At 39.2% G+C, this 11,493-nt stretch overlaps 1 long non-coding RNA gene across 1 annotated transcript; it reads right to left on the reverse strand.

Annotated features, from left to right (window-relative positions):
- Positions 1–249: 249 nt before the first annotated feature.
- On the reverse strand, positions 250–7,292 carry LOC145528568 (uncharacterized). The gene is made up of 2 exons (XR_014070515.1): positions 7,255–7,292; positions 250–4,326 (listed from the first exon to the last, which is right to left on the reverse strand). It is a non-coding gene; the product is annotated as an uncharacterized LOC145528568 (long non-coding RNA).
- Between the last annotated feature and the right edge of the window lie 4,201 nt (positions 7,293–11,493).

Below are 11,493 nucleotides of genomic sequence, written 5' to 3' on the forward strand. Positions count from 1 at the left end.
GTATCCTTAATCTCTTCAGCATCTCTTTGCTTCAGCATCCCATTGCTTTCTGGCCTCAAACGTTGCTGTGGGAAATTTTGAGAGTAACTCAAATTTTTCCATATCATAAATGACTTCAAATGGTTTATTTTTTCTGATTTATTCTAGAAGTTTGATAATTTAAATAAGACACCTTTGGCTCTGTTTCAAGTTTTCCTTGAAGGTGGCCTACTCATTCAGCTGGCAATGTTATTTCTTCCTTTATATCAATTTTTTTTTTCTGTACCCTGCATTTTATTCTCTGCTTTAAGAATAGTAAATACTCATATCATCAGAATATCTTCGTGTATTTTACATATTTGTCCACTTTTCTTTATTTCTTAAAACCCCTTAATTTTCTTCATTTATAATAATCTCATGCTTTTTGTTCATGTCAACAATTTGATTTTTAGCCATATCCATTTTGTCCCTGGCTTTTTTGAACTTATTTAATAACATTGTAAAGAGCCTCTTGATGAAAGTGAAAGAGGAGAGTGAAAAAGTTGACTTAAAGCTCAACATTCAGAAAACTAAGATCATGGCATCTGGTCCCATCACTTCATGGGAAATAGATGGGGAAACAGTGGAAACAGTGGTTGACTTTATTTTTGGGGGGGGCTCCAAAATCACTGCAGATGGTGATTGCATCTGCACTTACTCCTTGGAAGGAAAGTTACGACCAACCTAGACAGCAAATTAAAAAGCAGAGACATTACTTTGTCAACAAAGGTCTAGTCAAGGCTATGGTTTTTCCAGTGGTCATGTATGGATGTGAGAGTTGGACTATAAAGAAAGCTGAGTGCTGAAGAATTGATGCTTTTGAACTGTGGTGTTGGAGAAGACTCTTGAGAGTCCCTTGGACTGCAAGGAGATCCAACCAGTCCATCCTAAAGGAGATCAGTCCTGGGTGTTCATTGGAAGGACTGATATTGAAGCTGAAACTCCAATAGTTTGGCCACCTGATGTGAAGAGCTGACTCACTTGAAAAGACCTTGATTCTGGGAAAGATTGAGGGCAGGAAAAGAAGGGGATGACAGAGGATGAGATGGTTGGATGGCATCACCGACTCAATGGACATGAGTTTGGGTGGACTCCGGGAGTTGGTGATGGACAGGGAGGCCTGGCGTGCTGCGATTCATGGGGTCACAAAGAGTCAGACACGACTGAGCGACTGAACTGAACTGAGTAACACTGTAAGGATGGTAGCTGCTTTTTTGTGTTTTGTTGTATAACTCTGAAATGTCCATCACTTTAGGTTGGCTTAGCATCTTGTCTCTGAAGGATTTACTTAATTCATACTCTCATTAGTAGTTTTTGACTATGAGACTCCATTTCTATTTTTCCTTCAGTTACGTTTTATTCCACAGTTTTTATGGTCCTTTCCTTATTTGTGTGTGTGTGTGTGTGTGTGTGTGTGTGTGTGTGTGTACATATATGTGTGTTGAATGTATGTGTCTTATTTACATAGGCAATATGGTGTGTCCCCTCATCTTGTTTATACTTAGTGTCACTGTCCTTATTTAGGTTGTCTGTGTATTTTATAATGCAGTTGGTAAAGTCTCCTTGTCACTCTCCATCTTATCTGAGAATGATTTCTTTGTTGGCAAGCCCCAAAACCCTAATTTTGTCTAAGACAATACTGGGCAAATGTTATCTGCAAAGAACCAAAGAGAAAACATTTTTAATGTTGTGAACCTACAGTCTCTGTTGCAACTATTCAGCTCTGCAGTTATACCAGGAAGGCAGTCATGGACTACACATAAATAAATGGCCAGAGCTTTATTTCAACAAAATGTTCCTCACAAAGTTAAATGACAGGCCCACAGACCAAAGTTTAGCTGACCTCCAAATCTAAGAGATGATGTCATGCCTTCTCCCAGGTTCATTCCACCTTGTGTGGCTGCTACAGTTTTATGGAGAAATTCTAGCAAAATTTAGATCAATTCCCTAACTGACCACAGATCTGGAAATACAAAAAATCCCTTCAGTATTCACCAACATCTTACAATAACTAGAATTATTCCTTATTTTACCTACTATTAATTGTTAATTATTAATTAGATTGCCTCCAAATTGTGTGGTATTAATAATAATAAGGGCTTCCCAGGTTGCTCAGTGACAAAGATTCTACCTGCAAGGCAGGAGCTGCAGGAGATGTGGGTTCAATCTCTGCGTCAGGAAGATTCCCTGGAGGAGGGTATGGCAGCCTAATCCAGTATTCTTGCCTGGAGAATCCCTTGAACAGAGGAGCCTGGAGGGCTACAGTCCATAGGGTCACAAAGAGTTGGACATGACTGAAGCGACTTAACACACCATAATAATAAATAATAAAGGATTTTGTTGACTCATTTATCTCTCTAGTGCCACTTCTTGGGAAAGGGGATCCAATTAAGGGCTCTAATTAGTTCTTGCTGGCAAATAGTTTTCATATTTGTCATTTTATTTTAGTGATATTCCAGCAGAGAGACTTGGGGAATTAGTTTTGCTCTGCAATTTTTACCTGGCAGTAATTGTGTCTATTTTATCACGCTCTTCTCCAATGCTCCCCAGCAGTTTTTGAGAGATTCCTAGAGCACCGTCAGGTCTAGGTTCCCCAGGACGCAACCAACCCTGCCCGGTGCTCTGTGCCATGCCACCCTGCAGCCAGCACTGAGACTCCCAAGATGCCTGCTCCACTGAGCAGAGCTCTCTACACCTTTCCATTGTCGCCACTGATCTGACATGCAGGTGGGAGGGGAGGCAGTGATAATGGTGTAGGAGAACCCTGTTCAACACACTTTTCTTTATGGTCAGACAAGATCACCAAAAGAGAAAACCTACAGAAAGAAGTTCTGCTGGCAGTATCAGAACAGTTCCAGATATGATATGAGCAAGGAGCAGCTTATCCACCACCACTGGAAGAGCTTTGAGAACTCCAGGTACCTTGGAACACAGCACCTAATTCCTGATTTTCAGAAACAGGAGGAATTTTTTTCCCTTAAACCTACCTATCATCAATGCATCAAGTCCCAATAGATTAACACTGAGTTTTCTCACAATCTTCAGAGCAAACCCTATCAACCACAAGGAGAAATATTGCCTAAGGTAGTAAGTTGCCTAAGGTGTCAAATAGCACCATGATTGGGACATCAACAGAAGACAGGTTATCGGATACTAGTCCCAACTCATTTCTTTCTTTCAGTTTCAACTGCTCCAGGACCTTGCTCCGAAGGTCCAGCTACAACAATTCAAATAATAACACACATCTCAAAATACAAATATTACTTAACTCTCAAAGGACAAGTGCAAACTCTGATTGAAAAGCACACTTACAAATCTTATTTTTACCAGCAGCAATCTGCAGAAAGAGGTTTGCTGAAAGATACACTCAATTAACATGACTAAAAAGTGCTTTACTTTTATTCCATGCAGAAGCATGCTAATTTCCTCTAGAAGAAAAAGATACATTCAAGTGTGAAAGTCAGATGATTGCAAAGGGTAAAAATATTTAATACCTTCATAGAATAAGTCAGTGTTCAGTATATGCCAAAGCCATGTACTTAAACATAGTTCTTTCTCAAATTCTCACATTCAAGTCCATGGATGCAAATATATTATTCAGCCAGTTCACCCACTTCTGTTTCACCAAGAAGTGGAGCTTGTCTATTACTCTGTTCTGAAGAAGAAGGTACATGCAACAAAAATGATAAGCATTAAAATTGCCTTCCTCTAACGGAAAGGGTTGATTCTATGATACATTTTTTCTTATTTTAATTTTTAAGATAAATATATAATATATTCCACTATTCTCCTCTCTAACTATGAGAGGAGGTTATTTTAAGACATTTTTATCTCTGTCATTAGCTGACTAGAAATAGAATTTGTTATTTGCAATATTCAGAGCTTAATCTGTATCTTATGTCTACATTGCTTTGAAGAGACCTCTTTGAGTAATTCTTTTAAATTAGTTGTATAGAGTTCTAATGTCCATTAATTAACAGGGAATCAGGAAAAACCCAGTGATAGCCATTACTGCTTACTAAGCAAAGAGGTTAAGCTACATGCATATACTAGGACTAGATGAATCAAAGTAATTCTTATCTTTAAGGCATAGCAGCAGAGTAGCAAAGTCTTACATGAAAGGCTCTCCCTTGCTTTCCACCAATCCTGTCAGAAAAATGGAGCTGAAATGGCTAATGGTGTTATTAAGTGGGTTGCAGCATCAAGAGGTAGGCAGAAGGGACTTCAAAAGCGGGAGCAGCCGTGGTCCTAGAAGCATTTGATATGAAATCTGGGCTCCAACTCTCATTTTCTCTCCTTTGAAGAATTCTAATTGGAGAAGAAAAAAATCAAGCATTTTTGACAAGACCTGTGCCAAAGAAAATTATGGGAGGCAAAGATGAAAAGGAATATGTCGTGATTGTCCTGTTTTTAAAAGTCCCCAAAGAGTAAGAGTGTCATTGTAGTCACTGATGCTGAAAAGGTTCATTGAAGAGGATGGAGGAAGATTCCTATGTGCAACCAACCAGACTCGGAGGTTTCTGGTTTCCCAAAGATAATGGACCAGATACTGATGGAAAATTACAATACAAATTAAAAAAAAAAAAAAGAAGAAAAATCAAAAGAAGAGAAGCTAAGTTTGTTGTCAAACAGTCTAAACATCTGCTATATTTGATATTAGGAAATTAATACAGTAATACTAACATTTGTGAAATTCTTGAAGCTTAACACCTCAGAATACGTGCCCTTGTCTTTCCTGAAATCACAAATTTCACCTGATTGATTTAGAAATGAGTTTAATGAACAACCCAAACAGAAAAGAAGAAAACAAATAAAAATAAAAGCTAAACTTGTAATAACTAGCACAAGTAAAAATATTAGCCAAAACTATCACATATCCCTCTGAAGATAGTCATTAGTATATTAAACCTGGTCCCACAGGAAAAAAAAAAAAAAACTTGTGTATACAGTATATTTTGAAAATCATTACATAAGTCATTTGTAAAGAAGTTCTTCAAAGAAAGCCATTTGTGTAACTATAATACTTATTCTTATCTTCTGTCACAGCCAATTATGTCTATGAAAGGAATCTGTATAGATATAAATTAATTTTATTTGATCAGATATTTGTCCAAAAAAAGTCAATTAAGTACAAAATAATTCTAATAAGGGTATTAGAGTGTTTTTCTCCAAATAGGCAGAAAATCATAACCAATTAAAATATCATTTTATTTCAATATAAATATTATTTTGTTCCATATTTTTGTTTTGTTTGTTTCATATTCAATATTTTGTTTTATATTTTTGACTAGTTTGACAAGTGTATTTGAGAATTACTTCAGAAGTGACTAAAAGTAACCTGAATGTGGAAACTGCTTCGAGAAAAACAATTTAATGAAAGGTGTTTAATTAAATGTGTATTTTCAAGAATACATCTGTTTTGAAAGAAGTCCTTCTCTATAAGCTTCTGGTGTCATGTTTGATAAATGTGCATTCATTGATTGAGGGTCAGATATGATCTGAAGAATTTATTCCATAAGTATGAAAAATAGAGCTTTCAAAATCATCCTCCTTCAGAGGCCTAGACACCCACACCTCCAGTCTTTCTCATTATCCCCTCCAAGATCACTGTTCATTGGCATCTGCTAGGTAAAGGCAGGCAGCATATAGATGGGTAGTGTTGACAGAAGAGTGAAAAAAATATTATTTCTGTTTATCTGAAAATATTATAGGATTTTCCACTCAAAAGTTAACCAAACTTAGGTCACTTTGGTCCCGTGGTTTAAATTAGCACCCTGGATATCATACCTTGTTTCTTCAGGTGGCAGACAGACAAAACTCAAAAGTCACAGAATTTTTTAGAACTATAAAGAAATCTTTTAACTGAGCTTCAATCCCCTCCATTCCATCAAAAGAAACTTACTAGGACCACTACTAAACTCCATGTTGTCAAACCCAATGGGCAGTTTTCTCATTTTACCTTACCTCTCAGAAGCACTCAAGATTAGGAAAATGTTCAAAGTTCTCTTCCTTTACATTCTGACTCCATCATCTCCAGTTTTCCTGACTAACTCTGACCAATTTTCTCTCTCAGCGTTGTGGGTATATTTTACCCTCCTCAGACTGAATTCGGAGGAGGTAATGGCTCCTCACTCCAGTACTCTTGCCTGGAAAACCCCATGGACGGAGGAACCTGGTGGGCTGCAGTCCGTGGGGTCGCCAAGAGTCTGACACGACTGAGCGACTTCACTTTCACTTTTCCCTTTCATGCACTGGAGAAGGAAATGGCAGCCCACTCCAGTGTTCTTGCCTGGAGAATCCCAGGGACGGCGGAGCCTGGTGGGCTGCCGTCTATGGGGTCGCACAGAGTCGGACACGACTGAAGCGACTTAGCAGTAGCAGCAGACTGAATTGTGGCATCCCTCATGGCTCTGGCTTCAAACTCTCTCATATTCTTTTATACCTTCCATCTTGATACTGTCACATGCTAAAATTATTTAATCACTGTCAGTGTATTGATGACTCCTAAATCTAAGCCTGTGACCTCACTCGAAGCTTCAGTTCCAATTCGCAAAGAACCGTTAGGGCCTCCTGAGGTGGACATCTCCACAGAGACCCATGCCCTTCATATTCAACATGTTCAAAATGATGGGAAAAGTGTTAGTCACTCAGTCATGTCCAACTATTTGCAACTCCATGGACTATAGCCCTCCAGGCTCCTCTGTGCATGGAATCCTCCAGGCAAGAATACTTGAGTGGGTAGTCATTCCCTTCTCTAGGGATCCTACAAGCAATTTGCCTGGATTCCAATCTTGGATCCACACTTTGCTAGCTGGGAGGCCATTGCCCGTTCCATCACATTGTTGTGCCTCAGATTCTTTAGCTCTGGAAATGAAGAATAATGGCACCCTACCCACCTCCACATACACACACAGGTGAGACGATTAAATGTGCTACTATATGAAAACTCTTTTTAATACAATCTGGTCAGGTCAATACTCTGCTAAAAATCCCTTCAATGGCTTCCCTTAACTCTGGGTAAAACCATAAGACCTGAGTCAGCCCTCAAGACTGTATATGATCTGAGGGGTAATGTGTGTTACTTCTAGAAATTTTCTTCTTATACTCTCCTCCAAAATAGCAGCCAAAGTGAACATTTAAAGTTACATAAGATAAGGACACTCTTCCACTGAAAATCTTCCATCACTCTCTGTCTTAGTCACAAGAAAAGCTAACAACGATTCTAGCACTTCATACCTGGTGTCATTGCTCTCCAACTCCTTCTGCCTTTCTCTGCTTTTACTTTCTAGAACATCTCCCGTTAGTCCTTCTGTTTCAGCCCCAGCGGACTCCCTGCTGTTCCTCAGTATTTTCCCTCCTCAAATTTTAGTCAAATTTCACTTTTCAAACCAGGCCTGCCCTGACCACCATATTTAAAATTGTAATGTGCCCACATAGTTTTCATTTAGGAATCTTGGTTTCTCATCATTCCTCTCTAGCTCTCTGTTTGTTTTAGCCATAGAATTAATATCCTTCTAGTATGATTCTTTATTATAATTCACTTTTTGCTAAAGTATAGTTGATGTACAATATAAGTTATAGGTGTACAATAAGTCATTCATAATTTTGAAGCTTATACTCCATATATAGTTATAATAAAATATCCCCTGTATTGCACAATATTTCCTCATAACTCATTTCATACTTAATAGTTTATACCTCTTAATTCCTTACCCTTTATATTGCTCCTTCCCATCTCCCTCTCCCCACTGGTAACTACTAGTTTGTTCTCTATATCTGTGAGTCCATTTCTTTTTTGTTATATTCACTAGTTTGTTTAATTTTTTATTTTCCACATACATGTGATATCAGATGGCATTTATTTCTCTTTGTCCGACTTATTTCACTTAGCATAATACCCTCCATGTACTCCCAACTAAAATGTAAGGTCCATGAGGGCAAGATTGTTTTGGCTGTTTTCTTCACTGGTTATCCAAAGCTTCTAGAATTGTCTTACATTATTGTGAGTGCATGTTCACTCATGTCCAACTCTTTGTGACCCCATGGATTCTAGCCCAACAGGCTTCTCTGACCATGGGATTCTCCAGGAAAGAATACTGGAGTGAGTTGACATTTCCTACTCCAGGGAATCTTCCTGACCCAGGAATCAAACCCATATCTCTTGTGTCTCCTGCATTAGCAGGCAGATTCTTTACTAACTGTTGTTGGCTCTCCGTAATTTCTGTTGAACACATAAAATGATTGAGGGCAATCAAGAAGGTGGAGAGACCCATTAAAAGGTTATTTTAGTCACTCATATAAAAGGGTAATTTGACTTGTGATATTGGTAAGATGGAAAGAAAGACAAAGGATAAGGAATACATTTTGGCTGTGAAAATTAAAGGTACTTCTTGGATAACAAGTCAAGAAGATGTGGGAAAAGGAAGAATTAATAATCATTCCATGACTTCCAGCTTAAATGCTTGCATGATGATGCTTATGGAGGATGTGGTGAAGCTGAGAGGAGGGCAATAATTAAGAAGTGGGAAGGAGGGGGAAATGTCTGTCTGTGTGCATACTAATAAGGACATTACTGCTATGTTCAAGTGAGAATGGCACATGTGCACATATGCACACAAATCTGTAGCCCAAAGGGAAGACAGTAACTACATAAGTGGTCAGGAAAAGCTACTTTCAAGACAGGAATTGCTGGGCCTATTTGGTTTTGATGGGACACTAAGGAGAGAAGGAGAGATTAACCAACCATCCAAAAGTGAGAGGGGAAAGGCAAAGTTCCTCAGCGTTTGAGAAGATCATGGAAATAAGTGAGGAGATAAGAGTGGGACACAACCGGAACTATCACAGGAAAAAGATGGAAACATATTCAGTTCAGGTCAGTTGCTCAGTCGTGTCCGACTCTTTGTGACCCAATGGACTGCAACACGCCAGGCTTCCCTGTCCTTCACCAACTCCCGGAGCCTACTTAAATTCACGTCTATCACATCATGATGCCATTCAACCAGCTCATCCTCTGCCATCCCCTTCTCTTCCCACCTTGAATCTTTCCCTGCAACAGGGACTTTTCCAATGAGTCGGTCTTCACATCAGGTGGCCAAAGTATTGGAGTTTCTTCTTCAGCATCAGTCCTTCCAATGAATATTCAGGACTGATTTCCTTTAGGATTGACAGGACGGATCTCCTTGTAGTCCAAGGGACTCTCACGAATCTTCTCCAACACCATAGTTCAAAAGCATCAATTCATCGGCGCTCAGCTTTCTTTATAGTCCAACTCTCACACCCATACACGACTACTGGAAAAACCATAGCTTTGACTAGATGGACCTTTTTTGGTAAAGTAGTGTCTCTACCTTTTAATATGCTGTCTAGCTTGGTCATAGCTTTTCTTCCAAGGAGCAAGCATCTTTTAATTTCGTGGCTTCAGTCACCATCTATAGTAGTTTTGGAGCCCCAAAAAATAAAGTCTGCCACTCTTTCCATTGTTTCCTCATTTATTTGCCATGAAGTGAGGGGACCAGATGCCATAATCTTCCTTTTTTGAATGTTGAGCTTTAAGCCAACTTTTTCACTCTCCTCTTTCACTTTCATTAAAAGGCTCTTCAGTTCTCCTTCACTTTCTGCCATAAGGGTGGTGTAATCTGCATATCTGTGGTTATTGATATTTCTCCCAACAACCTTGATTCCAGCTTGTGCTTCATCCAGTCCAGCATTTCTCATGATGTACTCTGCATGTAAGTTAAATAAGCAGGGTGACAATATACAGCCTTGACGTCCTCCTTTCCCAATTTGGAACCAGTCTGTTACTCCATGTCCGGTTCTAACTGTTGCTTCTTGACCTGCATACAGATTTCCCAGGAGGTGGGTCAGGTGGTCTGGTATTCCCATCTCTTTAAGAATTTTCCATTGGTTATTGTGATCCACACAGTGAAAGGCTTTGGTGTAGTCAATAAAGCAAAAGTAGATGTTTGGTTTTTTTTTTTTTGAACTCTCTTGCTTTTTTGATGATTCAACATATATTGGCAATTTGATCTCTAGTTCCTCTGCCTTTTCTAAATGCAACTTGAAAATCTGAAGTTCACGGTTCATTTACGGTTGAAGTCTGACTTAGTGAATTTTGAGCATTATTTTGCTAGCATGTGAGACGAGTGCAATTGTGAACATTCTTTGGCATTGCATGTCTTTGGAATTAGGATGAAAACTGACCTTTTCCAATCATGTGGCCACTGCTGAGTTTTACAGATTTGCTGGCATATTGAGTGCAGCACTTTGACAGCATCATCTTTTAGGATTTGAAATAGCTCAACTGGAATCCCATCACCTCCACTAGCTTTGTTTGTAGTGATGCTTCCTAAGTCCCAGTTGACTTTGCATTCCAGGATGTCTGATTCTAAGTGAGTGATCACACCATCATGGTTATCGGGGTCCTGAAGATATTTTTGGATAGTCCTTCTGTGTATCCTTGCCACCTCTTCTTAATATCTTCTGCTTTCGTTAGGTCCATACCATTTCTCTCCTTTATTGTGCTCATCTTTGCATGACATGTTCCCTTGCTATCTCTAATTTTCTTGAAGAGATCTCTAGTCTTTCCCATTCTATTATTTTCCACTATTTCTCCGCATTCATCACTGAGGAAGGCTTTCTTATCTCTCCCTGCTATTCTTTGGAACTCTGCATTCAAATGGGTATATTCTTCCTTTTCTCCTTGCCTTTAGCTCTCTTCTTTTCTCAGCTATTTGTAAGGCCTCATAAGACAACCATTTTGACTTGCATTTCTTTTTCTTGGGGATGTTCTTGATCACTGCCTCCTGTACAATGTCATGAACCTCCGTCCATAGTTCTTCAGGCGCTCTGTCTATCGGATCTAATCCATTGAAACTCTGTGTCACTTCCACTGTATAATCATAAGGGATTTGATTTAGGTCACACATGAATGGTCTAGTGGTTTTCCGTACTTCCTTCAATTTAAGTCTGAATTTGGCAATAGAAGTTCGTGATCTGAGCCAAAGTCAGCTGCCAGTCTTGTTTTTGCTGACTGTATAGAGCTTCTCCATCTTCGGCTGCAAAGTATATAATCAGTCTCATTTTGGTATTGACCATCTGGTGATGTCCATTGTAGAGTCTTCTCTTGTGTTGTTGGAAGAGGGTGTTTGGTATGACTAGGGCATTCTCTTGACAGAATTCTGTTAGCCTTTGCCCTGCTTCATTCTGTACTCCAAGGCCAAATTTGCCTGTTACTCCAGGTATTTCTTGACTTCCTACTTTCGCATTCCAGTCCCCTATAATGAGGAGGACATCTTTTGGATGTTAGTTCTAGAAGGTCTTGTAGGTCTTCATAGAATGGTTCAACTTCACTTTTTTCAGCATTGCTGGTCGGGGCATAGACTTGGATTACTGTGATATTGAATGGTTTGCCTTGGAAAGTGTCAGGAAGCATTTGACAGGAGGCTTCCTGTGTGCTGTTTTCGGTCTTGCAAAAAT

Source organism: Giraffa tippelskirchi, chromosome 12 (assembly GCF_054371585.1).
Source record: "Giraffa tippelskirchi isolate mGirTip1 chromosome 12, T2T-mGirTip1v1.2.pri, whole genome shotgun sequence".
Lineage (NCBI taxonomy): Eukaryota > Metazoa > Chordata > Mammalia > Artiodactyla > Giraffidae > Giraffa > Giraffa tippelskirchi.